We start from the raw sequence: 27492 nt of genomic DNA, 5'->3' as shown, positions 1-27492 counted from the left end.
CTGGCTAGGGCCCTAGAGAACATCTTGTCTTACTCTATATTAAAACATAAGGTTTAAAAAGGTCTTCTGCCCTCTGCACCTGCAACTATTATCACTCATAGCCAGGAGAAATTCCAAGTCACACTTAGTCAAATATCACTGTATCAGTATTAAGATAAATTTCCATTAGACAGAGGCATTAAGACTTCAACAAAAATACCAAGCAGTTAGTGTTTGCTTCTAAAAGTAATGCCTTAAAAATTAAATTTTTAAAAAGACAGGAGAGGTATATAGTTGAGGTAATCACTAATATAAACTTTCCAGACAACACACTGTTGATAGAACTTTAAAACCATAAAAGGATGCATTCTTATGACCCAAAAATTCACTTCTAGAATTTTACTCTAAATGTAATATTGGGTGAAAGTTTACTGAAAAACTGAATATTTACAATGTCTCATGGTAACTCCGAAGAGACTACTGATTTCAAAGGGGGTAAAATATAACTTTAGAGAAACCTGGCAGACCACCTTAATCAAGTGGTCAAAATTAACATCCCTAATAATGGTACAAATTGACATCATGTACCTCCTGATATGATGCACCCTGAGAAAGGATACATAACTTTCTGTGGTACTATCTACGAAAATAATATAACTTCAATTTCGTCATGAGGAAACATCAAACTCACAGTGAGGGACATGCTATAAAATAACTTCAAAAACGTAGCCTTAGGTGCTGTCACCTAAGGCTGTGCTACAAGAAGGCCTATGGCGGCGAACGAGGCCTGTGCAGCCAAATATGTAACACGCAGCCCTTTCCAGAGAAAAGGCCCCAGATCCCTGGATCCTTTTCAAGCCTACAGTTCCTGTCATTGTTTCTAGAACTAGAATCCACAAAGCAGGATTAAAATGGTGGCAGAGTAGGAGGATGCTCCCAGGAACAGCTGGAATTACAACTGAAATATGGAAAGGCTGCCCTAACTGGTTTGGCTCAGTGGATAGAGTGTGGGCCTGCGGACTGAAAGGTCCCAGATTCCATTCCGGCCAAAGGCATGTACCTTGCTTGTGGGCACATCCCTGGTGGGGGGTGTGCAGGAGGCAGCTGATCAATGTTCCTCTCTCATCGATGTTTCTAACTCTCTGTCCCTCTCTCTTCCTCTCTGTAAAAAAAATCAATAAAATATGTTTTTAAAAAAAGAAATATGGAAAGGCTTCCTGAATAATCGATGGAAAACTCACAGGAGAGAACCCTGATACCCAAGGACTGAAGGTGAAGACCACATGGAGACTGGTAGGAGAGGTGGAGGAATCAAAAGGGCTGGCCGAGCACGCAGACAGCAGCTGAAGTCTCAGAAAGATATCTCAGCTGTGCCACTGAGAACTCTGGGATCTAATCCTGAAGCTGAGCCCCCCAGCAGAGAGCACCAAACTGAGGAGGGTACCCACATATCATCTGGCTGTGAAAAGCAGTGGGGTGCTGTCTGCCAGGGAGTGGCAACTGAAAGTTTGAGCACCCTCTTAAAGGGCCAACCCACAAAGAATTCCCTGTGGAGGCACCCACCTTGTGCTCTGGCAGAGGAAGGGTGAAGTGGACTAGAGCTGTGAGAGCAGAACCCAGGACTGGGGACTCGGGGGGATAGAGCTCAGAAGGCAGACACCCCAAGTTTCCTGTGCTGCCATTCTTTCATACATCCCAGAGGACATCTTTCCCACATAGACACCTGCCTTGCCTGGGGGGAAGACACACCCTATTGGAAAACACCTTGCCCTGAGGCCACTTAAGAGATTAAAGTAACAATTAGCCTCCAGACAGGAGCAACTGCCCCACCCTGTTGAAAAAACTCTCACCACACCTGAGGACAATTACCTGGGAGCAATTCAAATAGGAATCCTATTAGTCTCTAAGCCAATGGTTCTCAACTTGTGGTTTGCGACCCCTTTGGGAGTTGAACGACCCTTTCACAGGGGTCACCTAAATACATCCTGCATATCAGATATTTACATTACAATTCATAACAGTAGCAACATTACAGTTATGAAGTAGCAATGAAAATAATTTTATGGTTGGGGGTCACCACAACATGAGAAACTGTATTAAAGGGTCGCAGCATTAGGAAGGTTGAGAACCACTGCTCTAGACAGAGGTGGTCTCTAGAGGCTTTGAGTCTTTGTCTGATCCAATTAGTCAGAAACTGCCTTTAACACTGTTCTGCACTAGAGATTGAGAGGTGTAGAGGATTTACCTAAAACTTAGTCACAAACCCAGACAGACAACAAAATGAGGAAACAAAGAACCTCCAAATGAAAGAACTAATGAATTCTCCAGAAGAAGAGGTAAATGAAGCAGAGATAAAAAAAAAAATTTATCTGAAACAGAGTTCAGAGTAATGATGGTAAAGATGCTCAACAGCATGAAAAAATATATAGTAATATGAAAAAAGAACAATGTGAGATAAAGAATGACATAACACATTGGAAGAAATGCACAGCAGATTAGGGCAGTGGTTGGCAAACTTATTAGTCAACAGAGCCAAATATCAACAGTACAACAATTGAAATTTCTTTTGAGAGCCAAATTTTTTAAACTTAAACTATATAGTAGGTACATTGTTATTAACTTAATTAGGGTACTCCTAAGGTTTAGGAAGAGCTACACTCAAGGGGCCAAAGAGCCGCAGTTTGCCGACCACAGATTAGGGGAAGCTGAGGATCAAATCAGTGAATTAGTAGAGTTGAAAATATTACTCAATTAGAGAACCGAAAACAAAAAACTACTAAAAAAACAGGAGGACAGCTTGAGAGAGCTGTGGGACAATGTGAAACATAACAATATTAGAATAGTAGGTGTGCCAGAAGAGGCAGAAAGGAAGAAAGGGATAGAGAAGGTATTTGAAGAAATGATAGAAAACTTCCCTAACCTGGTAAAGGAAAAAGTCACACAAGTTCAGGAGGCACAGAGAACCCCAAACAAGAACAACCCAAACAGATCCACACCCAGTCACATCATAATTAAAATTAAAGACAAAGAGAGAATCTTAAAGGCAGCAAGAGAAAAGAAAACTGTTACCTACAAAGGAGTTCCCATAAGGCTGACACCTGATTTCTCATCAGAAACTCTACAGGCCAGAAGGGAATGGCATAAAGTACTCAAGGTAATGGAAAGCAAGGATCTGGGACAAGATTATTATTCAAAATAAACTGTCAAATAAAGAGCTTCCCAGAGGAAAAAAAAAAAAAAAAGGCTAAAGGAGTTCATCACCACCAAGCCAGCATTAGAAAAAATGCTAAAGGGACTGCTGTAAGGGATTGCTCAGAAGAAGAAACAGAGAGAAACCTAGCCATACAGAATTAAAATGGCTATAAATAAGTACTCTCAATAATAACCCTAAATAAATGGGTTAAATGCTCCAATCAAAAGGTGTAGGGTACCTGAATGAATACAAAAACATGACCCAATTATATGCTGTCTACAAGAGACCCACCTCAAAACAAGACACACACAGGATGAAAGTGAAGGGATGAAAAATATTTTCCATGCAAATGGAAAAGAAAAAAAAGCTGAAGTAGCAATACTCATATCCAACAAAATAGACTTGAAAAGCATCATGCTAAGCGAAATAAGCAAGTCGGAGAAAGATAAATATCATATGATCTCACTCATTTGTGGAATATAATGAACAACATAAATTGATGAACAAAAACAGAGCCACAGGGGGGAAAAATACTCTAGAATATAATAGAAGTAATCCTGTTTTTTTGCAGATTTTTAATATTTCCTACAACTTTTGTGATATCATACTATGTTAGTGCAGTTTTGGTAACGTTATCATATTTAAAATCCTTTTATTCTTGAAATATTAATGTTTATTGCATTTAATATTATATGTAAGATCATTTTTCTTGAATAATTGGTGTTTACTGCATGTAACATTATCATATTTAAAATCGTTTTTCTTGAAATATTAAGGTTTGTTACATGTAATATTATTATATTTAAAATCGTTTTTCTTGAAATAAAAACTTAAAAAAAACCACTAAGCAAACAAAAAAACATGTAGTCTTCAAAGATGTCAAGGTAAGAAAAACAAAGATAAATTGAAAAATTCTTCCAGATTAAAGGAGGCTAAAAAGACATGATAACTAAATGCTATAATTCTGGACTCAAATTGTACTAGAAGAAAAAAATATTGAGACGATAAAATTTGAAAATGGATTATGAATTAGATAATAGCATTATATCAATGTTAAATTTTCAGTTTTTCATCATTATATTGTAGTTATGTCCTTGTATCATATAATGGGCATGATGTCTGCAATGTTCATATATTGCAGAAAAAAATAATTAAATCCTATATAATAAAAGGCTAATATGCAAATCAACCTAACAGGGGAACCACCGGTCACTATGACATGCACTGACCACCAGGGGAGCGCCGCTCAGCCAGAAACCAGGACATCCCCTGAGGGCTCCCAGATTGCAAGAGGGCAACAGGCCGGGCTGAGTGACCACCCCCGTCCCCTGTCGAGTGCACAAATTTCATGAACTGAGCCTCTAATATAAATATATATACAGAGAGAAATGGAAAATAGGACAGAGAGTTAGATGAAGAGAGAAGGGAGTGAGAGAGGAAGGACGGGAGGGGAAGGAAAAGGAGGGAAATGGGAAAAATGGGACAGGAAGGGAGAAGGGATGGAGAGAATGAAAGGGGCAGGAGGAGAGAAGAAGGGAGGAGGAATAGAGAGGAAGGGGAAAGCGAAGAAGGTAAAAGGAGAAGGAGAACAGAGGAAGAGAAGAGAGAGATATCTTCAAATGTGGCTAGTGTGGCTGAGGAATTGATTTTTAAATTTTATTTAATTTCAATTAATGTTAAAATCTGTTTTTAAATGATGACCAGAAAAAAAGATTATAAAATGATGACTAGGACAAGATAGAAAAGCACATGTCTGTGACTAGCCCACTCTTAACAACTTTAATATAAAAATATCTGTATAGCCCTAGCTGGTTTGGCTCAGTGGAGAGAGCACTGGCCTGCAGACTGAAGGGTCCCAGGTTTGATTCTGGTCATGGGCACATGCCTGGGTTACGGGCTCGATCCCCAGTAGGGGGTGTGCAGGAGGCAGCCAATCGATGATTCTCTCTCATCACTGATGTTTCTCTCTCTCTCTCTCTCTCTCTCTCTCCTCTCTGAAATCAATAAAAATATATTTTTAAAAAAATTTGTATATCATCTGCCATAAATGCATGCCTGAGTGACAATGAATAGCTGGACTCCATTAGATATTGCTGAAAATATCAGCAAAGGTATCATTTAATATTTCACCAAGACTTATCTAAGCATCAAAAAATTCTAGAATAATTGGAGACGGAGTGCCAAAAGGGATTTGGATTTTGGATTTGCTTAATCTGGTAATACAGAATGCCAGTTTCCAGGGAATTTGTTTCATTACAAGTGGGCAAATATGCTCTCTACACTGATATGTCAGGCCTATACTTTGGTTTTTAAAGGTTATTTTTTCACTAATCTGATGAGCCCAAATCAGTAAACTTTAGAAGATGGAGTGCTCTAGATTGCTAAAGGGCTAATAACAGTTCAAGCAAATGTCATCAAATGTCACAGATAAGACATTTTAGAAAGAATGATTTATCCCATGGATTCTGCACTCCTGTATCCTAGCATTCCACAGTCACTGCATCAACTAACACAAATATAACAGAAAACTCTTCAAGGGTTGTAGGAGGGAGCCAAGAAATAAATGAAGCCAGCTGAAGTGGTCATGTGGTCACATTTGTTTTAATTCTTAAGCAAGTACAGCAAACAATTCGTGTTCCCAAAGAAATAAACTCTTCCTATTTTTTTTTCTTCTTCTTGAAATAAAAAAGCCTTCTTCAAAAGCAGGAGCCCAGGGAAGGGCAGTTAGCTAAACCCCAGCTTGGGGCAAAGCCCTAGGTCTGAGGACGCTGTAACTTCTGAAAACCTGCAAATCAAGCAGCGTACACACGCATTCCTATTGCTTTAGAACCGAAGCTCAGGCCCTTCTCCTACATAAGCAAAACTGAGAACCAAACCCCCGCCAGTGTGGTGCAGTTGGTTGAGAGACATCCCATGCACCAAGAGGTTGCCAGTTCTGTTTAGCACACATGCCCAGGTTTCAGGCTCGATCTCCAGTAGGGGGCATGCAGGAGGCAGCTGATCTATGTTTTTCTCTCATGATGTTCCTCTCTCTCCATCCCCCTCCTCTCTAAAAATCAATAAGCTTATTTTTTTAAAAAAATTAAAAAACTGAGAACCAAGATGAGCATTCTGGTCTGAGAAATAGGGTCTCAGGTTTAGGGAAGCTGTGGAGCAGAAGGAACGCTGTTTGGAGATACCTGGAAGGAGGAAAGAAGGAGGAAGCTGCCCAAGGTGAGCATGCAAAGAATGGGCCAGCCCCATCAGGGGAAAAGGCTTCTGATACTTAAAGAACAAGGCTCCCTTAAGATTTGTACAGCCCTGGCTGGTTTTTCTCAGTGGTCAGAGCGTCATCCTGTAAACCGAGGGTCGTGGGTTTGATTCCCAGTCGAGGGCAAGTACCTTGGTAGGAAGTTCCAGAGCCCTGGTACGGGTGCTTGCGGAAGGCAACCAATCAATCCATGTGTCTCTGTCACATCAATGTTTCTCTCTCTCTCTTTCCCCCGCTCCTCCCTCTCTTCCACTCTCCCCAGAAATCAATGGAAAAAAATATACTCAAGTGAAGATTAAAAAAAATATTTGGACAGCCCGGCCAGCATGGCTCAGTGGTTAAGCATCAACCTTATGCACCAAGAAGTCGCTGGTTTGATTCCCGGTCAGGGCACATGCCCAGATTGCGGGCTCAATCCACGCAACCAATCAATGATTCTCTCTCATCACTGATATTTCCCATCTCTCTCTCCCTCTCCCTTCCTCTCTGAAACCAATAAAAATATATTAAAGAAAAAAAAGATTTGTACAGATGTTGATAATTTAAAATGTTCTCATTTTTTAAAAAAAGCCTGCTTTGTCTTCTCTTTTCCAAATTTTGACACTTTAGGGTAAAAAATAATTTCACTTTCTTCTTAACTCTAACCAAGGCAAAGTATAAGCACAATAATGAATTGCCAATGACATCTGAGTCTGAGGAGACTGTTAGGAGGGGCCAGGACTGATTAATCAGGAAAACTTGCCCAGCTGCCCATCAGCTCCAAACAATCTTTGTGATGTAGGTCTAGGGTTAGCAAGTCGTCCAATTTTTCAAGAGATCCAGAGATTCAGGTTTTTATGTGAAATCTTCCAACTTTAACATTACCAACTAGTTCAAAAAAATTTTACCATTGTGTGGGACAAGCAAACGTGTCTGAAAAGTAGGTTTGCCCTGTTTGTCAATACTTTGCAACCACTGAACAAGACTCTCCCCTAAAATCCCTTCCATTTCTACATTCCAGAATTCCACATTCCCTTAAGTAATTAATATCTCTGAGAAGTCTCTAGCCTCCCCATAAAAATTCAACAGAGGCAGACTCCCACTAAAGGTGTTAGGCAAAGGACTCAATCATTCACTAACATCGAGAAACTTGAAATATACTGACACTTGAAAACTGGAAACCCATTCAGTGTGTTTTCAAGTCTTTCAATTACCATCATGGAAGTAGACTGCCTTGTACGGCATCTTTAATCAAAGGCCCTGCCAAGAATGATACTGAACATTATTAAACTACAGAGCCAAGTTATGCTTTTGGTGACCCCAACCCTAAAAGGATTCCAAAAAGTAGTGGAGTATTTAAAATCTAATGAGAATATGTTCTCTGGAAAGAACATGGCTTCTGGTACCAGCTTTGCCATTAACTTATTATCTGATCTTGGGCAATCACTTCACCTCTCTGGGTCCTCAATTTTCTCATCTATAAAATGAAAGGGGTTGAATTTCAGGCTCTACGCCCTTCCAGCCCTGAAATTCTAGTATTCCTTTCATTTATATTATCTCTCCATAGCCTCTATATTGTTTTATTGAGTGTAATTTTCCCCAGGTTTCGCCTGTGGTCTTCCTAGCTAGATTTTAAGTTTAAGGAGGATAACTATGCTTATGTTTCTTTATATCCCTTAAGTTGCTGGCAAATAAAGGTGTTTTATGCAGAACAGACACAGTATTGGTTTAACTGAATTAATGCAACCTGATTTTAAAATATTTACAAGCCTACCAAGACAAAGCTCCTGCCTTAATCTTACTCATATCTTCTGCTTCTCTACAATTAATGATATTGTTTAGAGTAGCTAAACAAATAAGTTTCAAACTCTTGGCAGTTTCTAAGTTTTCCAATTAACTTACAGAGCACTCCTTCACAAGATCTATTACAAAACCTACTAAAGCTAGCCAACCTTAATGAATTACAACAACCTTAGGTTTTTACAGGAGAAATCATGCTTAGTGGAATTAAATAAAAAGTTAAACTGTATTCAGTCTTAATTACCTTATAAAGAGCAATCCCAGCTATAAAGCAAAAGTTAACTATAAATTCAGAAAGGGGCAGAGATGAAGGAGTTTGACCAGCAATCTTTTATGACAGAGAAATGAGGAAGCAAGCAGAAAATAAAAGCATAGCTCCATCAGAACTAAGGAAGCTGATTGTTGGCAAACTGCCTCGTTAGTGCAAAGAGCTCCACACCTACTTCAAAGACTTTAAATGTTCATTTACATTTAAAATGTACACTCTCAGACAACTCTTGTAGCAATATTTTTGCCAATATATCTCCTCAGGCAAGGGAAACAAAAGGAAAAAAGAAACAAATGGGACTACATCAAACTAAAAAGCTTCTGCACAGCAAAAGAATCATCGACAAAATGAAAAGGGAATCCACTGAATGGGACAACATATTTATCAATGATACATCTGAAAAGGGGTTAATTTCCAATATGTATAAAGAATTTGTACAACGCAACACCAAGAGACAGACAATCCAATTTAAAAACAGGCAAAGGACCTGAATAGACAAATGGCAACAGACATATGAAAAAATGCTTACGTCACTAATCATCAGAGAGATGCCAATTAAAACCACAAGGTATTACCTCACATCTGCCAGGATGGTTACCATCAATAAACCAACAAACAACAGGTGCTAGCGAGGATGTGGAGAATGTGCACTGTGGGTGGGAATGAAGACTGGTACAGTCGCTGTGGAAAAGAGTATGGAGTTTTCTCAAAAAATTAAATATGGAACTGCTTAACTCATCGGTTCCATTTCTGGGAATATAGCTAAAGAAATCCGAAACTCTAATTCAAGAGAATATATGTACCACTAAGTTCATTGCAGCGTTATTTTTTTAAAATATATTTTATTGATTTTCTACAAAGAGGAAGGAAGAGGGAAAGAGAGTTGGAAACATCGATGAGAGAGAAACATCGATCAGCTGCCTCCTGCACACTCCCCACTGGGGATGTGCCCTCAACCAAGGTACATGCCCTTTACTGGAATTGAACCTGGGACCCTTGAGTCCACAGGCTGATGCTCTATCCACTAAGTCAAACCGGTTAGGGCATTGCAGCGTTATTTACAATAGCCAAGATCTGGAAACAGCTCAAGTGCCCATCAGAAAATGAGTGGATAAAAAAAGATATGGTACATTTAGAAAATGGAATACTATGCGGCCATAAAAAAAAGAAGGAAATCCTACCCTTTGCAACAACATGGATGGACCTGGAGATTATTGTGCTAAGTGAGATATGCCAGTCAGAAAATATGCTATATGATCTCACTTACATGTGAACTCTAACAAAATAAACTGACACAAAATACAGAGGCATAGATACATGGAATAGACTGACAGCTGTCAGAGGGGAGGGGGGCTTTCAGGGGCTGGATGAAAGAAGGTGAAGGGATTAACCAAAAAACATACATACATAACACAGACCACAGTATGGAAATAGCCAGAGAGAAAGATGGGGTGGTGGGGGAGGAGGTGGACAAAGGGAAGAAAATGGAGATGGAAAGAGACTGCTTGGGGCAATGGACACCCGATACAGTGTATAGATGATGTTTTATTGAGTTGTATACTTAAAATCTGTTTGATTTTGCAAACCAATGTCACCCCAATAAATTGAGTTAAAATAAAGACAAATTGTTTAAAAAAAAATAATACATAATCAGAGTAGTAAAATGTTTCCCATTTACTGCAGAGTGACGGAATTCATCATTTATATGTGGTCAACCCATCATATACAAACACGTTTTATACTAGGCACTTATATGGCACATAGACGCTGTCACACTCCTTCCAGTTATACAAATCTATGAGAAAAACAACACTTGGCTAGATCTTTATTATTTTTAAAGATTATGATTATAATTATTTTCAAACATAATTATATTTAATCATAATAAAACATTTAATCACTCTCATTTTATTCTTTATTTTCTTGAGGCAATGGGACACAAAATTTATCAAAAACACTAAGCAAAAGGCAAAATGTAAACCTTTAAAAACTGTCAACCATTTAGCCACTCAATCATCAAATATTTGAGTGCCTTCACCCTAGAGGCACTATTCCAGACAGCACAGAACAAGGCTACAAACTCTGCCTTCATGAAAAATACAAGGTAGTAATGGCATAAATAAGACAGGTATCAGTGCTAGGAAAAACATTTTTAAGAGGGCAATGGTAATGAAATTATGTAGGGTTCCTTCAAGGGCCTTTCTTTCTTGATAACATTAGAAAGTCAAGGAAGAGGCAATCAAGTGAGTATCTAGGGCAGCTGTGGGCAAACTACGGCCTGTGGGCCGGATCCGGCCCATTTGAAATGAATAAAACTAAAAAAAAAAAAAAAAGACCGTACCCTTTTATGTAATGATGTTTATTTTGAATTTATATCAGTTCACACAAACACTCCATCCATGCTTTTGTTCCGTCCCTCCGGTCCAGTTTAAGAACCCATTGTGGCCCTCGAGTCAAAAAGTTTGCCCACCCCTGATCTAGGGGGAAGAGCACTGCAGACAGAAGTAACAGACAAGGCAGCATCTCCTAGGACTTAGGGAAAAAAAACAATGTGGCTAGAGCATAGAACAAGAATAGGTGAGAGATCAAGTGGCGGGGGGGCGGGGGGGGCTCCAGAGTTACTGAAGTGACTATTTGCATTAAGAACTGGATATCTATGTTATTTACTTAGCTTTCACCCCATATGATTTAGACCATTAACAATGGAAGTGTTTAACAGAAAGCTACAGTAAACTCTAACAGACAACTGATTATGGATACACAGGAGGTCTCTGCTTCCATAAGAAACTGGACGCTTCTGTTCTGAAAAGAAAAAGATGAAACCAGCATCTGGACTGGAGGCACAAAAGAAAAAGAGAGACAAAAGGAAAGAGAGGTTGTGTTGTAGAACAATGGGACTACAAGGCAGAGAAACTTTAACACAGCTGAGGAGAACCCCACAGGAAGAAGAGGACTATAGTTTTCTTGGAGAGCCAGGAGAAAAGATGCCTGCACTTGACTAGAGTCTAGGAAGTTAACCAGACTGAGAAAACAAGAAAGAATTGTATTGTAGAACATATACCTTTGATAACCTATTTTGTCATTCATGAAATGGTAAATAACTGACCAATTTTCATGTCCCAGGATCCTGCTAGGTGCTAGGGACACAAAGACTAATTAGAAACCCCAACCAGATCATCACAGCAATTAATGATTAAGTACAAAAGGAACCAGGTGCCTTTACAATGGAGAAATTTGGCAGATGCCACTTAAGCAGTGTTTAAACTTAGCATCACCATCAGGGGTACAACCTGCCAACAACTGCAATACCCTGAGAAAGAGTCATCTTCACATAGGTAGTATCCTGCCAAACGTGGAAACAATCAGACAAATTCAAATGCAGGACATCTATAAAACTAGCCTAAACTCTCCAAAAGTGTTAGTGTATTGGGGGAGGGGGGTTTAAAGGCTGAAAGTCAAAACTAAAGAAACATGACATCTAAATGCAGTATGTGATCTTTTACTAATTCCTGGATTTAAAAAAAAACAACAACAACTATAAAGGGCATCACTGGGACAACTGGTGGAATTTATATGAATATGGACTGTGCATGAGAGCAATACTTCTGGGAATCTTGTTAAAAGGCATATTCTGATTCAGTAGGTCTGGGGTAGGAAGAGTCTGCATTTCTCACAAGTGTCCCAGGAAAGCTGACATTGGTTCTTAGGCCACTCTTTAAAAGGAACTAAATAATGTTATTCCTAGGCATTACATACTGAAGAACTTAAGGGTGAAGTACCCTGGTATCTACAGTTTACTTTCAAATGCCTCTGAAAAAAATGTTTATATAGAGGAATTGTGCAAATTTGAAAATGTTAATAATTGGTTAATCTACATGAATTGATAAATTAAGTGTTCATTGTATTATTCTTTCAACTTTTCTGTACATTTAAAGATTCTTTCTTTAAGTTGGGGAAAAATGCTCACAGTCTAGACAGGAAAATAGTTACAATACAACAGAAAGTATGAAGTTACAAATTGCTCCATCAGTGCACAAGAGGAGTGCCCAGGAAAGAATTCCCAACTGGCCACCAAGTCCTCACTCAGGATCCAATGTACAGATGGAGTTAGGGGGCAGCTGTTTCAGGTTCTGCAAAGGGGCAACAACACTAGAGAACTTTGACACCTTCCAAGAACCACAAATGTGAGTGAAAAAAAGATGATGAAGAGTGAGATGGCAGAGGATAAGGCTGAAAGATAAGCAAAATAGTTAAGAGATTTGGATTTCACCTTTCTTAATTTAAAAATACTTTGGGACATTCTATTCTTACTTATTAGTATTCTTACTGTTTATACTAGTTACTTAAGAAATCCTGAACATCACCACCACCACCACCACCACTCAAAAATGGAACCCCCCCCCCAAAAAATGGAACAAACCCCACCTTACAGTTACCATAGTGAAGGTTAAAAGCAACTAGCAAGTGCGTTCCTAACCATTGTGGCATTTCCCCAATCTAAATGAGTTCACACACACAACTGAAGAGATGAGTTCCTCAAAACTCCAAAGGCCCCAAACTAAGCATCTTCTTTCCAATCTATTCCCCTTGTGGCCTTCCCCATCTTCACTGACCAAAGCTCCACCAAATCAGGGTCCCTTAGAAAGAGATTCTAGAATCCCCTCTCCTCCTCTTCCCTCCCCCTCCTCTGTACCTCAGTAAATATCTCACTCTACTAACCCTTCCCGTTCTCAAGGCTGTGGCATAGGTCCTGGTTTAGACGGTATACCTAGGAGTCTTCTAACAACCCTAGTAATCTGCTTCCACAGACAAGATGAAGCCAAAACTCCTTTGAACAAACATGACCCACGCTAGCTATCAGCCTCATAACCTGCCTCCACTCCATGAAACTCTTCTCCAGTGCATGTGCGTGCCTCCAGAGCTCTGTATAAGCAAGCCCCTTTCCTCTGCTCAGAGAACCCTTCCAGACTTTTCCATCTTCCTTCAAGACTTACACAAATGTCCTCTGCTTCTGTTCACTCTTTCCTGGGTTCCCCCACAATACTTTACAAGCATCTCATTTCTATTACAGCTCTTGCCACAGAGCACTATATTAGTGTGTCTATCTCCCAAGAAACTGAAAGCTCTTTGAGCACAGGGACCATGGCTTTTTTAGGCACGGTAACTTTCATCTAATAACATTTTATACCTTATTAATTGAATTGGCTCAACTGTTTTAGGTTTCATCTAGCATGAAGAAAGAAATAAGAAATGTCTCTTATTATAGATTAGTAAAAATGGGTATAGATTGCTAATTTTTGACTATCAAGTGATATTACTAAGGCTAATCCCATTCGTTTGTAAACCCCTTGAGGCTATTAGCAATGGGTGACTCCCACATTAAAATCTCCCCCAACACCTGCTTTGAAATGCAGACTTACAATCTATCCTATCTAATAAAAGAGAAACATGGTAATTAGCTTACGTCTGCTACCCTTCCCATTGGCTAATCAGGGTGATATGCAAATTAACTGCCAGCCAAGATGGCGGCCGGCAGCCAGGCAGCTTGAAGCGAACATTAGGCTTACTTGCTTCAGTGACGGAGGACTCCCAACGTTCCCCGCCTGCCGCTGCCGGCCTCTGAGCTTGCAGTTTGAAACATTCTTACAAATATAGAAGCTAACCAAAACCCCAGAAACCTGCTTTAAGCCGGCCGGGATCTCAGAGCTGGAGTTGATACAGTGTTTCGATTATAGAACCCAAACAAACCAGATACCTGCTTTCAGCAGCAGAAGCCTCAGAGCTGGAGCCAGAGCTAAAGCTGGCCCAGAATAAAAAAGAAAAGAGAAAAAGGAGCATTTGGGAGCTTCAGTCACCCGCCAGCCTGAAAACAGCCCTCAGCCCCTCACCCAGACTGGCTAGGCACCCCAGTGGGGACCTCCACCCTGAAGAGTGTGTGACCAGCTGCAAACAGCCATCATCTCCTCGCCCAGGCTGGCCAGGCACCCCAGTGGGGACCCCCACCCTGAAGGGTGTGTGACCAGCTGCAAACAGCCATCATCCCCTCACCCAGGCTGGCCAGGCACCCCAGTGGGGACCCACACCCTGAAAGGGGTATGACCAGCTGCAAACAGCTATCATCCCCTCATCCAGGCTGGCCAGGCACCCCAGTGGGGACCCCCACACTGATCCAGGACACCCTTTAGGGCAAACCAGCCGGCCCCCACCCATGCACCAGGCCTCTATCCTATATAGTAAAAGGGTAATATGCCTCCCAGCACCGGGATCAGCGTGACAGGGGGCAGCGCCCAAACCCCCTGATCGCCCTGCGGCTCTGTGTGTGACAGGGGGCGGGGCCACAACCTCCCTATCTGCCCTGCTCTGTTCGTGACAGGGGAAGGTGCCCCAACCCCCAGATCAGCCCTGCTCTGTGGGTGACAGGATGTGGCGCCCCCGCCCCCACGGGCCCTGCTGTGTGTGTGACGGGGTAGAGCCATAGCCTCCCCATAGGCCCTGCCCTGAGTGTGAGAGTGGCGGCGCCCCAACCCCCAGATCCGCCCTGCTCTGTGACAGGGGGCGGTGCCCCAACTCCCCTATCGGCCCTACTCTGTGAATGACGGGGGGAGCTCCTCAACCCCCTGATGGGCCCTGCTCTGTGCGTGGCAGGGGGTGGCGCCGCAACTTCCCCATCGATCCTGCCTTGAGTGTGACAGGGGGCGGTGCCCCAACCCCCCAATCGGCCGTACCCTGAGCGTGACTAGGGGCGGCATCGCAACCTCCCGATCTGCCCTGCTCTGTGCATGACAGGGGGCGGCGCCCCAACTCCCCAATTGGCCCTGCTCTGAGCCCGACCAGGGGATGCACCTAGGGATTGGGCCTGCCCTCTGCCACCCAGGAGCAGGCCTAAGCCAGCAGGTCGTTATCTCCCAAGGGGTCCCAGACTGCAAGAGGGCACAGGCCGTGCTGAGGGACTGCCCCCCGCCCCCGTGCACAAATTTTTGTGCACCGGGCCTCTAGTATATATATGAAAGGCTAATATGCTAAGTGTCCCTCTACCCATTCAACCGGTCGCTATGGCACACACTGACCACCAGGGGGCAGATGCTCAACACAGGAGCTGCAGTAACTTGGCAGCAGCAGTTCTCGGGCTTCTCAGGTGACACACCCTGAAACCAGAGAGGAGGGAGCCCAATTCCTCGTGGGGCCACGTGATTCCACCTTTGGCCGTGGGTTATGTTGTTGCTGGGGCACTGTGAGCCCCGAATCTGGTTTACTGCACACTTGCATTTGCGTGCCACACCCTGTACGACAGCAACTTTGCAGAGTGCCCTCTCCCACTCTGGGTCCCCTCGGGGATGTAGGAGAGCCGGTTTTGGCCTAATCCCCACAGGCCAGGCTGAGGGACCCCCACCAGCCAGAGGGACCCCACTCACTCCACAGATGCTAGGGAAGGACTGTGGAAGGTTGGCTCGAGGGCATGTCCAGCCCATCTCGCCCAGTCCGCCCCACCGGCCACCTTCTAATTAATTTCCTTTCAATGTGCATGAATCCATGCACCTTGTCACTAGTAAAGGTTTAATATTTAATTGAACCCTTCCCATGACAGTTCAGATATAGCAAATTAAATACTTCCTTAGACCCTGACTCAATAAAGATACCCAAAAAAATCACATCTTTCACTGGTCTTAATGACCCTAAAGAAGCTTAAATTTTTCTCAAGGGTTGCCATCTTTCACTTCTTTGGATTTTTCCCCCCTTCTCCCAAGCTATCAAGCTCACATTTTACTTAGCACTTCTCTGCAAAATGACAGGTTTCTAAAGATACACTTCAAAGTCAGTCCAGAGCTTTTCTGAGAACACGATGACCTCAGGTCCAAGGAAGCAAGAAAATAACAGATGATTATAAGAAACCTTTGTCAATTTAGAGATTCCCCAGGAATAGAGTATTTTCATGAATACTGACATGTCAGTAATAACTTACCCTTTCAGCTTCTGCCTTATTCACTGCACTATCATTTTTCACAAACCATGATTAAGAGTCTGAATTAACACGGAAATATTTAACATTATGAAATATTCAATATACCATGAAGAATAGTAACAATGCATCTTTGCTTGGAAAGAAAGCAGGTTTCGAAGCTGCACAAGGCAAATGGACTATTAACAAAAACTCCTATCCTTCATGTCACTAGCAATGGTCCACAATAAATGCATTTTCTGAGTTATGATAGCACTTTCACTTTCAAGAACAGTCTACAGTCTAACCTGGTTAATAAACCAGTACAGGATTATGTAACTTGATAATTAACCAGGCTTCAAATTCACACCTTCAACTCATAATGTCAAATACTAGCAAAATAAAATAAACCATAGCAATAAAACATTTTCAAAATATAACTGATGATTTATTTATGTATAACAATATTTAATAATAAAAAATCTCAGAAAAAGAAAATGAGGGAAATCCACAGCTCAATATAATGAAATGGAATAGTCAAAACAATCCAGGAAAAAACTAGCCTTCAAATTATCAACTAAAGAATAAGAGTAGTTATTTAACATTAAGATTAAATTAGATTAAATTATTCATTACAAAATATTTTTTCATATGTTTTTACTGATTTTTAGATAGAGATAGAAATATCAATCGGCTGCCTCCTGCATGTCCCTTACTGGGGATTGAGCCTGAAACCCAGGCACAGGAATCGAACCAGTGATCTCTTGGTTCATGGGTCGACACTCAACTACTAAGTCACACCAGACAGGCTCATTACAAAATTTTAATGCAAATGGTAAGTTCTTTTCTCTGTAAAGCCCTCAAAGTCTTAAAAAAAAATCTCACAATTATAGTAACTTCTATAATTCCCTCTCTTCTTTTACTATAATGGGAACAGGGACCAGATAACAAGACACTTTAAAAATCAAATCACACTATCCATATAATAGTTGTTCCATATGCTCAAGTCTTTGTTACAAATATTTAGAATAACACTTGAAGAGTCCTTTCAAACTGTATTTACATTATGTGCATTACTCCAAACTTGCAAGCAGTGATAAAGCACAAATTAATCCAAATCAAAAAGTGGGGTTGACAGATGACAGATGAGTCCATCAGAAAGTAAAAAGAAATGCATGTTAATTTCAAGCTCCATTAGAAATGGGGTTGGGGCATGCTTGCACAAGGATAAGAAATAAGTTTCACAGTTATAAAAAAAAAACTAAAGAAGAAAATAATGAACATTTAGAGGCTCCAACAGAGAAAGGGCAATGTTGAAGTTTTATTTGAAGTGTGGTTATTTCTGCACACTTTGAACTTTCAATAATGGATAAATTTAGTATAGTGCTCTTGCAAGTGAGCAAACAGAGTGACATAGGGCAAGTCAAGCCAGACTGTCCACTTCCCCAAAATGTTAAGCCCGCTAAACCCGTGGCCACAACATGGGTGTGCTGAGCACGCTACCAAGTTGCACAAGCAACACCTTCCAGGTCCGCAAGCAAGCACACCAGCATCTGGGCAAATTTTCAGAACTAATGCTCTGAGATTCTCCCAGATGCCTGATATGTTTAACTTCTTAAAAGAAAACAGGAGATACTAATAAAACTTAAAGCCTCCAATATGTACAATATAACCAAAATTCCTCTAAGTCTTCTAAGGGTATGGCTTCACAATCATTCATGAGGAAAATATGATTTGGACTGGGAAAGCAAAAAGGATAAACGATTCCACATCTTTCACTGTTTGTTTATTCTATACTAGAGGCACAGTGCACAAAATTCATGCACAGGTAGGGTCCCTAGCGGTTGCTGGCTGCCAGCCGGGGCTTCCCTTCCTGCAGTTGGCCAGCTGGCCCTGGCCCCTGGTTGAGGGGACAATTTGCATATTAGGCTTTTATTATATAGCATACAAAAACTAGCAAAAATATACACTGTGAATGAATTTATTTTTTAACTGTTTCTTTTTTTCACCTCTTACATGCAGCAAAATGCACTCTGATGTACTATTCTGAGTTTTGACAAATTCACAGTTGTGCAATCACCTCCACAATCAAAATACAGAAAAGTTAAAGGGCTTTATTTTAACAACAGCACGTACATACAACTAAACCATAGAATTTAAGTGCACAAAATATTATTAGCTTCAAATGCTAATTTGGTCCATCAACTTACTACAAAGCTACAGTAATCTGAACACTGTGGTACTGGCATAGAGAAAAACAGAACCAACAAAATAGAATGGGGCCCAGAAACAAGCATCCACATCTACTGTATAGTCAAATGATATTTGACAAGGGTGTCAAGATTATTCAATGAGGAAAGGACAGACTTCTCAACAAATGATGCTGAGAAAACTGTAAATCCAACTGGAAAAGGATGAAATTGGACCGTTATCTAATATCATATACAAATATTCATTCGAAATGGATCAAAGACCTAAATGTAGGAGCTAAAACAATAAAACTCTTAGAAGAAAACATAGGGCAAAAGATTCATGACACTGGATTTGTCAATGATTTCTTAGATATGACACCAAAGAAAATAATAGGTATATTGGACTTCAAAATGAAAATGTTTGAGTATCAAAGGACATGAACAAAATGAAAAGGCAACCCAGTTAATGGAAGAAAATATTTGCAAATCATATATGTGATAAAGGATTATGTTGTTTTTTATTGATTGCAGAGAGAGGAAGGGAGAGGGAGAGAGAGACAGAAACATCAATGATGAAAATCATCGATTGGCTGCCTCCTGAATGACCCCTACTAGGGATTGAGCCTACAAACCAGGCATGTGCCCTAACTGGGAATCGAACCGTGACCCCCTGGTTTATGGGTCGACACTCAACCACTGAGCCACACTGGTGGTGCTGTGATAAAGGATTAACATCTAGAATAGAGAACTCCTAAAATTTAAACAATTAAAATACCAAACAACCTGCCCTAGCTGGTTTGGCTCAGTGGATAGAACGTCAGCCTCCAGACTGAAGGGTCCCAGGTTCGATTCCGGTCAAGGGCACATGCCCGGGTTGCGAGCTTGATCCCAGTGGGGGGCGTGCAAGAGGCAGCCAATCAGTGATTATCTCATCGTTGATGTTTCTCTCTCTCCCTCTCCCTTCCTCCCTGAAATCATTAAAAATATATTCTTTTTAAAAATACCAAACGACCTGATTATGTGCAAAAGACTTGAATAGACATTTCTCCAGAAATACACAAATGGTCAAAAACACATGAAAAGATACTCAGCACCACTAATCATTACAGAAATGCAATTCAAAACTACAATGAGATACCATTTCACATTCATTAGGATGGCTACTACAAAAAGAAAGTACATGTTGGTAAGGATGTGAAGAAATTAGAATTCTTGTGCACTGCTGGTAGGAATGTAAAATGGTATAGCTACTGTACAACAGTATGGTGGTTCCTAAAAAAAATTAGAAATAAATTTACTTTATAATCAAACAATTCCACTTCTGGGTATATATTCAAAATAACTGAAAGCAGGGTTTCAAAGAGATATTTGTACACCTGTGTTCTAGCAGCATTATTAACAGTAGCTAAAATTTTGCAATCTAAGTGTGCATCAACAAATGAATGGAGCCAAAACCGGTTTGGCTCAGTGGATAGAGCGTCGGCCTGCGGACTGAAAGGTCCCAGGTTCGATTCCGGTCAGGGGCATGTGCCTGGGTTGCGGGCACATCTCCAGTATATGTGCAGGAGGCGGCTGATCGATGTTTCTCTCTCATCGATGTTTCTGACTCTCTGTCTCTCTCCCTTCCTCTCTGTAAAAAATCAATAAAATATATTTTTAAAAAAAAAAAAAAACAAATGAATGGATAAACAAAATGGGTTGTATGTATACAGTAAAGTATTATTCAGCCTTAAAAAGGAAGGAAACTCTGGTACATGCTTCAACATGGATGAATCTTGAAGACATTATGCTAAGTGATATAAGCCCAACACAAAGGAATATATGTTTCCATTTCTGAAGTACCTAGAATAGGCAAATTCATAGAGAAAGAATGAACAGAGTATACCAGGGACTAGGGAAAGGGTAAGATGAGGAGTACCTGTTTAATGCAGCGGTCGCCAACCTTTCGGATCTCACGGACCACCAGCTGTCCACAGATCACCGGTTGGCGACCGCTGTTTTAATGGGTAAAGAGTTCCTATTTAGAATGATGAAAAAGTTCTGAAAATGAATATTGATGATGGTTGCACAACACTTAATGCCACTGAACTGAACACTTGAAAATGGTTAAAATGGTAAATTTTGTTATGTATATTTAACCACAATAAAAACTTTTCTAAAGTGTAGCAAGTCTTCCCACCTCCCCCTACCCGGGAATTCCACTTCTAAGAAGTTACCCTAAAGAAATAATCAAGCATGGGCAAAAGATTTACCTACAAATTAAAGCAGCTCTGGAAACAAACTAAATGTCTAACTTATCAAAGAAGCTACATAATAAAGTAGAAGGGGATCATTAATATGTTACTTTTTCCTATGGGAGCCACCGGGTAGATAGGAGTGTGGCCTTCTCCTCTCATGCCATGGCATGTGCTCCTCTACTAATATCAGTGTACTCTAAAAAGGTGGAGTCATCAGGCAAAAAAGTAACTTTGCCTGCTGCGTTCAAGGCTCCTATTCGACCAGATATTGTGAACTTTGCTCACACCAACTTGAACAAAAGCAACAGATGGCCCTAAGCTGTCAGTGAATTGGCAGATTATCAAAACATGCTGAGTCTTGGGGTACTGTGGCTCAAATCTCCAGGGTTGGAGGTGGTCAAACTCGTTATTCTGGCCAGGATGCTTTTGGAAATATGTGTTATGGAGGCTGCATGTTTGCACCAACTAAAACCTGGCGCCATTGGCACTGCAGAATGAACACAACACAGAAGCGATATGCCATGTTCTCTACCCTGGCTGCCTCAGCCTTCTCAGCACTAGTCATGTCTAAAGGTCATCATATTGGGGAAGTTTCTGAACTTCCTTTGGTGGTGGAAGATAAAGTTGAAGGCTACAAGAAAACTAAAGAGGCCGATTTGCTTCTTAAGAAACTTAAGACCTGGACTTATATCAAAAAGTGAATGAGAGCTAATGAGAAACGGTCATCATATCCAGCACAGGGGACCTTGCATCATCTATGACCAGCCATGGGCAAACTACGGCCCGCGGGCCGGATCCGGCCCGTTTGAAATGAATAAAACTAAAAAAATAAAAAGACCATACCCTTTTATGTAATGATGTTTACTTTGAATTTATATTAGTTCACACAAACACTCCATCCATGCTTTTGTTCCGGCCCTCCGGTCCAGTTTAAGAACCCACTGTGGCCCTCGAGTCAAAAAGTTTGCCCACCCCTGATCTATGACAGTGGTCGGCAAATTCATTAGTCAACAGAGCCAACAGTACAACGATTGAAATTTCTTTTGAGAGCTAAATTTTTTAAACTATATAAGTAGGTACATTGTTATTAACTTAATTAGGGTACTCCTAAGGCTTAGGAAGAGCCACACTCAAGGGGCCAAAGAGCCGTATGTGGCTCGCGAGCCAGTTTGCTGACCACCGAATTCTATGAGGACAATGGTATCAAAGCCTTCAGAAGAATCATCCCTGGAATTATTCTGCTTCATGTAAGCAAACTGAACATTTTGAAACTTGCTCCTGGTGGGGATGTGGGCCATTTCTGCATTTGGATTGAAAGTGCTTTCCACAAATTAAGATGATCTGTATGGCACCTGGCGTAAAGCTGCCTCCCTCAATAGTAACTACAACCTTCCCATTCACAAGAAGCTCAATACATATTTTAGCAGAATCTTGAAATGCCCAGCCAAAGCATTACAAAAGAAGATTCATGGCAGAGTACTAAAAAAGAATCCACTGGAAAACCCGATAATCATGTTGACGCTAAACCCATATACAAAGACCATGCACCGGAGCACCATTCTTCATCAGGCCTAGAACCACAACCTCCAGATGGATAAAGCAGCAGCAGTAGCTGCTGCAGTGCTAGAAATCAAATTAGATCAGAAGGAGGTTCCAGGCAAGACCCCTGTGGTAGGGAAGAAAGGAAAGAAGGCTGTTGGCATCATGAAGCAGAAATTTTGGGTGGGGAAAAAAGCTACAGCTACCAAGAAACCAGCAGCTGAAAAGAAGTCCACAGAAAAGAAGCCCACTACAGAAGAAAAGACGCTTGTGGCATAAATTTAAATGTTTATTCCATAAAGGTCAAATCACTTTGCACAGCTAATCCTATCTAATAATAGAGAAACATGGTAATTAACCATAACTTCGCTACCCTTCCCATTGGCTAATCAGCGAGATATGCAAATTAACTGCCAGCCAAGATGGCGGCCGGCAGCCAGGCAGCTGAAGCGAACATGAACATGAGGCTTACTTACTCCAGTGATGGAGGAAGTCAACGTTCCTGCCGGCCGCAGCTCAGCTCTGAGCTCCGGATGAAACAATGTTGCAATTATAGAACCTAAACAAACCCCAGAAACCTGCTTTCAGCCAGCACGGCCTCAGAGCTTAGAGTGGCCAGTGATGGCAACAGAGTTTCAATTATAGAATCTAAACAAACCCAGGTACCTGCTTTCAGCCGGCAACGGTCTCAGAGCTGGAGCCTGCTCTCAGCTCCAGTGACAGCTATAGAAGGTAAATTAATCCCAGAATTAAAAAAGAAAAAAGAAAAAAGGAGAGGCTGGGAGCTTCAGTCGCCCACCAGCCTGAAAACAGCCCTTAGCCCTTCACCCACACTGGCCAGGCACCCCATTGGGGACCACCACCCTCAAGGGGGTGTAACCAGCTGCAAACGGCCATTATCCCCTCATCCAGACCGGCCAGGCATCCCAGTGGGGACCCCCACCCTGAAGGGTGTGTGACCAGCTGCAAACAGCCATCATCCCCTCATCCAGACTGGCCAGGCACCCAAGCTGGACCCCCACCCTGAAGGGGGTGTGACCAGCTGCAAACAGCCATCATCCCATCATCCAGGCTGGCCAGGCACCCAAGCAGGACCCCCACCCTGATCCGGACACCCTTCAGGGCAAACCAGCCAGCCCCCACCTGTGCACCAGGCCTCTACCCTATATAGTAAACGGGTAATATGGAAACTGACCCTAACAGCAGGACTGGGAATGACTGATCACTATGACACACACTGACCACCATGGGGCAGATGCTCAATGCAGAAGCTGCCCTCTGGTGGTCAGGGCGCTCTCACATGGAAGGAGCTCTGCTCAGCCACAAGCCAGGCTGATGGCTGCCAGTACAGCGGTGGTGGTGGGAGCCTCTCCTGCCTCCTCAGCAGCGCTAAGGATGTCCGACTGCAGTTTAGGCCTGCTCCCTGCTGGCAAGTGGACATCCCCCAAGGGCTGCCGGGCTGCCAGAGGGATGTCTGATTGCCATCTTAGGCCCAATCCCCTGGGGAGCGGGCCTAAGCCAGCAGGTGGTCATCCCCTGAGGGGTCCCAGACTGCGAGAGGGCACAGGCCGGGCTGAGGGGCTCATCTTACTCCCGAGTGCACAAATTTTTGTGCACCGGGCCTCTAGTCTATATATATAAAAGGCTAAGTGTCTGTCCGTCCAGTAGCTATGATGCACACTGACCACCAGGGGGGCAGACACTCAACACAGGAGCTGCTATGACACACACTGGCCATTTACAAAGAAACGGCACTGCAGACCTGGTGCCAACAAAGCAATACTCGGCTTCCCCCAAGTGGGACGCAGGCCCTACCACCATCCCGGAGTGACAGCCCACCAAATCATAGCCAACGCTGCCGAGACCCCATGGAACAAAATGTGGCCCACAGCCCAGCCCAGAAACAGTGGCTGTGGGCGCCAGGTAATAACATCACATAGCAAAACCAGCTTCCTCTCCCTAGTGATTAGCCTACTTGGAGTTTCTTCAGCCCAGAAACCCGACTTGCTTTATAGCCAGGTGCAAACATTTTACAGTTTGACCAAATGTTTGTGAAGCATTTTCCCGTGCCTCATCTCATTTGATTCTCACAGAAGTCCTGGAGTAGGTAGATAGGAGACTTGGTGGAATCTTATTTTCTTTTCATTAGCAAGATGTGAATAGCAATATTAAAATATTTCTTCTAATTAATTTTTCAATGTGCACAAATCCATGCACCGAGACCCTAGATTTGAATAAAAACCTGATCAAAGGCAAAAAAAAACTGCTATGTTAGCATTGTGCAATTAATCATATTTCATCAATTCTAAAACATGGGCATTTCACATTTTTAAGTCAAAAATCTGGATTATCTTACAACTGATGGCATTTCCTAGTTTTTTGGCAGTCTTTCTTTTTTCTTAGCGGTACAAAAGGTTAATCTTAAGCTACTAACACAGGAAATGTTCAAGTAACGATCCATGGACAGATTACAAAAAGCATAAGGTGACATCTTGTTTTTATAAAAGCTATACATAATCAATATACAAGATTAGAGGCTATACATCAGAATATTAACAGTACTTATCTCTAGGTGATATAAATGAGCTTTACTTAAGAAAAAAATAAATTTTTTTAAACTTTAATAAACTGGGTATAAAGCCATTCACCCCCATATCAACATGACACAATTCTACATATAACATTAAGTACATCTACTATAACTAATTCAGTATTTACTGAGTATCTGCTATGGGTTTAGAACTAAGTCAGGTATCACAGGAGACAAGGATTTACAAAAGAATGTAATTGCCTTGAAGCTCAGCATCTGACAAAAGAATTTACAGTCTAGATACAGTGGTTCTCAACCTTCTGGCCTTTTAAGTACAGTCCCTCATGTTGAGACCCAACCATAAAATTATTTTTGTTGCTACTTCATAACTGTAATGTTGCTACTGTTATGAATTGTAATGTAAATATCTGATATGCAGGATGGTCTTAGGCGACACCTGTGAAAGGGTCGTTCAACTGCCAAAGGGGTCATGACCCACAGGTTGAGAACCACTGGAGAAGAATCTCAAGGAAGGTAAATCAGCAACTTAATGCTATTTAAATACTTAACTAGTTCACTGGTTTTATTTATGGGACAACCCACTTAATATGGATGAAAATTTGTACTGTCCAGCACTCCAAAACTGAAAGAATAAATTAGCATTTTAACACATAGAGGCTAAAATAAATATCTATACATATAAAAGGCTAATATGCTAAGTGTCCATCCGACCGGTAGTTATGATGCACACTGACCACCAGGGGGCAGATGCTCAACGCAGGAACTGCCGAGTTAGTGACTTGGCAGCAGTGGTTCTTGGGTGACGCACCTCGAAACCAGAGAGGAGGGAGCCCGATTCCTCACGGGGCTGCATGATTCCACCTTCAGCCGTGAGTTATGTTGTTGCTGGGGCACTGTTGGCCCCGAATCTGGTTTACTGCACACCTGTGTTTGCGTTCCACACCCTGTACAACAGCAACTCTGCAGAGTGCTCTATCCCACTCTGGGGCCCCTCGGGGATGTTGGAGAGCCGGTTTCAGCCTGATCCACGCAGGCCAGGCCGAGGGACCCCACCTGCCAGAGGGACCCTGCTCACTCCGCAGATGCCCTTGAAGCCTCGGCACCACCCCAGGTGCAGCCGGCCAGGGAGGGACCACGGGAGGTTGGCTCCAGGGCGAATCCAGCCTGTCTCACCCAGTCCCACCCCACCAGTCACCTTCTAATTAATTTCCTTTCGATGTGCACAAATCCATGCACCAGGTCACTAGTCCTTTATAAATCATCTTATTCATTACACAGACGACAAAGTTCACTCTCAGGCTGGTACTCATAAGATTAAAAACTCAAAAAAGCACATAATCACCAGCCATCAGGTAATCCTATATAATAAAACCCTAATACGCAAATCGACCAAACAACGGATGGACTGAACAGCGAATGACCAGTCGCTATGATGTGTACTGACCACCAGGGGGCAGATGCTCAATGCAGGAGCTGCCCTGGTGGTCAGTGTGCTCCCACAGGGAGAATGCCGCTTAGGCAGAAGCTGGGCTAACAGCTGGTGAGCACAGTGCTAAGGACCTCTCAGAGGATGTCCAGCCGGCAGTTGGACATCCCCCAAGGGGTTCCGGACTATGAGAGGACACAGGCTGGGCTGAGGGACCCCCCACCACCCCACCCCAGTGCACGGATGTCATGCACCAGGCCTCTAGTAGACATATAATCAATGACAAATTAGCAACAGCAAAAGATACCCTACCACATAACTTTTTATTGTTTACTAGAGGCCTGGTGCAGAAAAATTCATGCACTCGGGGCAGGGAGCCTCTCAGCCCAGCCAGCACTCTCTCACAATCCAGAACCCCTTGGGTAGGGTCTAGAGACCCATCGCAGCATGGCTCTGGTTCCCCGGGCCTGTGGGCCAGGGAGGAGGGACCAAGATTCCCAGATCGCAGCATGGCTCTGGCTCCCCAGAGCCTGCATGTGGGGGGAGGGACCAAGAGGCCAGTCAGATCGCAGCATGGCTCTGGTTCCCCGGAGCCTGCAGGCAGGAGGAGGGACCCAGAGGCCAGTCTGATGGCAGCATGGCTCCGTTCCCACAGCTCCCTCCCACCGCCACACCGCAGGCAGTCGGGACCCAGGGGACCCAGGACTGACTTCCGCCACGCCAGCCAGTGCCCTAGCCTGGTATTCAGTCGTCCATCCAGACGTTTAGGTCGTGACGGACCCTGGCTCTTTATACATTAGGATTATGACTTATTAAGAATTTCTTTTTTTAATTCTCTCCCCAGGTCTTCCTTGCTTACCATGTGTTCACTGTGCTGAAAAGGAAAGTGGCTACAAAGGAACCTAGTTCCTGCTCTCAAGGTTCCCACAGTTCAGCTGAAGGGGGAAGAGAGAGAGAACAGGAGAAAAGCTCCATGACATTGGATATGGCTATGATCTCTTAGATATGACACCAAAAGTATAGGCAACAAAAGAAAAAAATAGATAAACTGAACTTGACAAAAAGTTAAAGTCAAAGGACATTATCAGCAGGGTAAAAAGACAACCTATAAAATGGGAAAAAGTATTTGCAAATCATATATG

The 27492-nt window shown here is 42.3% G+C and overlaps 1 protein-coding gene and 1 pseudogene across 3 annotated transcripts in view; one reads left to right on the top strand and one right to left on the bottom strand.

Moving 5' to 3' along the window:
• CTNNA1 (catenin alpha 1) overlaps nt 1–27492 on the bottom strand; it is a 185380-nt gene that overhangs the window by 147152 nt on the left and 10736 nt on the right. The window lies entirely within an intron of this gene.
• On the top strand, nt 20949–22652 carry LOC308518960 (large ribosomal subunit protein uL4-like; annotated as a pseudogene). The gene is made up of 2 exons: nt 20949–21531; nt 21953–22652. The product of its transcript is annotated as a large ribosomal subunit protein uL4-like (transcript).

This window comes from Myotis nattereri, assembly GCF_964212035.1.
Source record: "Myotis nattereri genome assembly, chromosome: 5".
In the NCBI taxonomy this organism is placed as follows: domain Eukaryota; kingdom Metazoa; phylum Chordata; class Mammalia; order Chiroptera; family Vespertilionidae; genus Myotis; species Myotis nattereri.
The sequence above is the reverse complement of the archived record's forward strand: the minus strand, read 5'-3'. Positions and strand labels throughout refer to the sequence as shown.